At 40.7% G+C, this 3,605-nt stretch overlaps 1 protein-coding gene across 1 annotated transcript in view; it reads left to right on the forward strand.

The window, feature by feature from the left end:
* The window catches only part of PTPRZ1 (protein tyrosine phosphatase receptor type Z1), a 102,364-nt gene that overhangs the window by 2,848 nt on the left and 95,911 nt on the right, over positions 1-3,605 (forward strand). The window lies entirely within an intron of this gene.

The following is a 3,605-nucleotide window of genomic DNA, read 5'->3' on the forward strand; positions in this document are numbered from 1 at the left end:
TCGTAACGCAGCCGGCTCCAGGCATGGTCGGCCGTGGATTTTCAAAGCTTTTGGGGGAGGCTGTACATAAATCAGGTACTCCGTGTCTAGGGCTGCCAGCTGTATTGCGAGCCGCGTGGTATGTGGTGCTTTCCTGAAATGCCAGGTAATTGGTTCGTGGCATGAAGGGAATATGTGAATTCAGCTTTCACTTAAAAAAACACAGTCTTCCCAAATGTGAAGAAAAATTACAGATTTTAACATTGTGTGTTGGAGGCACAGAAGTCTAGAGGCTGAGGCATATTGGTTTTGATCTCATTTACTTATAATAATTTATTTATTTTAATCTTGTTATTTTATTCCTGGGGCAAGCGATATCAAGTACTGTATGTATAATTACTATGCCTAGCTCAGACTTACGTTTTTGAGGCATAGATGAACACGCACATTTCTGAATAGATGACCTATGCTTTGTCAGTTCATCTTTCCTCAGACACCAGTTATATTCCTTTGTCTTATACCCCGCTCACTGAGAGACCTGAAAAATTAACCTCTGTGTGCCAATGAAGTGTTATGAGGGGGCCTTGAGACCCTGCAAGCATGGAGTTTAATCCACTATAACTAAGAAAAATCTAATTGGCTTGGTAAACTAATCTGAGTTAGAGCAGATGTAATTCTCAGTATCAAGTAAGAAATTTCAGATACATTAGCCCCAGTGAGTCAATGCACTCCTTTACTGGGATGGTGCTGTGAGATGAAAGTAAATGGAACTAGAGAAATGACTTGAATCTTGCCTGCTGCAATCATGCAATTTCTGAAGGTGAAGTTTCATAATAAAGCAATTTTGCATACTGTAATTTGTGTGACTCATCATCAGATTTTGACTCTCCGGTAAAGGTCTAATGAAGGCATAAACGTTACTGGAAACATTTTGTAGTACTTCTAAGGGTGCTGCTTTAAGCCATGGACAAATCCTGCATTTGCAATCATGAATTTAGGGGTTTTGTGTCCTGTCTTTGCATTTATTTACATAAACAAATACAGCGTTAAAGAAGTGGAAAGTGCATGTTACAGACAGGAATAAGTGATTCTTGAAGCTAGTTCATTAGTAAAATGACTTTATTTTAATAACCTTGCATTGTATTTTTCATTAAAACAGTGATAGAAATAAAAATTTTATAACAACATGAATATTTTCAAATTACATCCCGTACTAAAAGTGAATCCAACCATTTTGTATTGTAGAAAAAACAAGTCTACTGAGAAGGTTTATTTCCTCAAATCAGTCCCATACTAATTGAAGGACAAAGATCATTTAGACATTATTTAGCTGCACCACTAAGGTTACGCAGTCTCATATTATTTCAAACCATAAAGTGAGCAATATGAGCTTCAATTATTTCTCAGTCCTACAGAGGAAAGATTAATTTTTATTGATGCTTTGTCTATCCGCATTGTTTTTGCCAGAAGGAATGATATAATGCTGTTTTCTCTTGTTGTTTGGTTTTTTTTTTTAACATAGCTGGTTGATAATAGTCCATGAAAACTCCAAGTCTGAATGTTCACATGTAGAATTATCAAATGATACCACAAAGAAGATTGTTTTTTCCAGCGAAATTTCCTTCTGTTGGGTATTTGCTCTTGGGTTTTGGGTTCTTGTTGACAACAAACAAGTTGCGTGGTTTAGAGGAAAAAACCAGACGTGAATTCTGCTAAAAGCAAGAAGTTCTAAACAGCCTTCTAGGAATTATGAAAGCTGAGGGGTTTTAAAAATTGAATTTACTCTGTAAGTGAATAGCTCAGCCGGTTCAGTGTTCTTTGTCTCATCATTCAGGGCTATTAAGTTCAGTCTGTGCTGCCATTCATTATGCGATACACTGATACACAATTGCCTTATAAATACTGGCAACTCAGATCTTGACCAAAGGGTGATTTTAGTGTAAACTCTTGGGTCTCTGGGTATCTACAGAACAATTTTGTTGTTTGCAAGCAGAATGTGACTCATATTTCCCTTTTCTCCGTGGGGAAGACTCATGAATCACAGAATAATTTAGGTTTGAAGGGGCCCTTGGAGATCATTTGGTCCAACCCCCTGCTCAAGGCAGAGTGAACTTCAAAGCTGAAAGAGGTTGTTCAGACCTTGTCCAGCAGAGTTTTGAAAATCTCTGAGGCAGGAGATGCTGCAGCCTGGGCAGCGGGTTCCACTGTAATTTTGAAGACTTTTTTTCATTTACCCAACTGCAGTTTCTCTTATTGCAACTTGTGACCATTGCCTGTTGCCCTTTTTCCCTGTGCACGGCTCTGTAGATTGCCTTTACATAGCAGCAGACTTCAGCTATGTTCCCCTTCTCTTCTCCAGCCTCAGCAAACTCAGGTGCCTCAGCCTCCCCTCATGCGTAAAGTGCTTCTAGCCCCTGATCATCCGGCCATCAGTGGCCCTTAGCTTGTTAATATCCGTCTTGGACTGGGCTGAGGAGGAAGTCAAAACTGAACTCCTCATCCTCAATGTCACCTCAGTTGTGTGCAGTAGAGGGAAATGATCACTTCCCTTCTGCTGGCTGCACTCTTGCTCATGTAGCCCCATACTTTCTTGGTCTTCCTGGCTGCAAGGGCACACTGCTGACTCACACACAACTCGTTGTCTATCAGCATAATTAATTATGACCTTTTCAGATAATTTTTAATATCTGATGTATCTCAGCAGTAAAACTTGGCAGTACATTGATGATGCTCTTCTGGCCCTTGCACCAATACTCTCCACGGTAGCAATGGCTAAACATAATGGCTTGTTGGTTTTGCTCCCATGTTGAACACTGAAATAATCTTGTTGTGCTTAAAATTGTTATCGTTCTATCTCTGATTCAACACCCCTTGGAGATATCCCCCTAGTTTATCATTCCCCATTACTATTGCTATGCAGACAAAACCTTAGCTGTCAGCTGAAAGGCTGGTTTTGCCACCCCAACTCCTGGAAATTTGCAGTGATGGCTTCAAATGCTGATGCCTGCAATTTGGCTCAGAAATGAAACTGGCCTTATTTTCAGTGGTACCGAGAAAATGTAATTCTCTTTCTTGACCAAACAGGATCTAATGTTTTAATTTCAAATTTTGTCCTATCACCTTTGAGTACTGAGGAGATTCTACTGCAAAGTCACTGCTCATAAAGTTTATGGAAAGTGGGTTGTTTCTTATACCCATAATAATTTACAGGAGTATTTTGCTTTTTGCTGTAGCCTAAAAAGTGAGCAAGGATCTTCACTATCTCAGCTGTGACTCAAGAAATTGATTTTGACATTGGCAGCTAATTCTACTTATTCTGTGAAATGTCTCCTGCTTCTATTACTCTACAATTTGATCTTGGTAAACTGGAAAGATTCAGGCTCTCCCCTCATCCTCACCCTGTCTCCCTGTTCAGCAGCCATCTGCTGGGAGGATGGACAAGATCGGGCGTACAGGCGTTGCTTTCTGCCCTGCAGCTGCAGCGGAGAAGAAGCTGTGCTGAAGAGTGGTTTTTTGAGTGTGGGCACCCGTGCAGGCTCCTTACAAGACAGTTCCAGGAGCAGGGCAAAGGAGAGGGTAGAGGCGTAGGGTCTGGGTCCTATCCACTGCAGGCCAGGGTGGAGGAT

Source organism: Egretta garzetta, unplaced genomic scaffold (assembly GCF_000687185.1).
Source record: "Egretta garzetta isolate BGI_Z169 unplaced genomic scaffold, ASM68718v1 scaffold64, whole genome shotgun sequence".
NCBI classification, from domain to species: domain Eukaryota; kingdom Metazoa; phylum Chordata; class Aves; order Pelecaniformes; family Ardeidae; genus Egretta; species Egretta garzetta.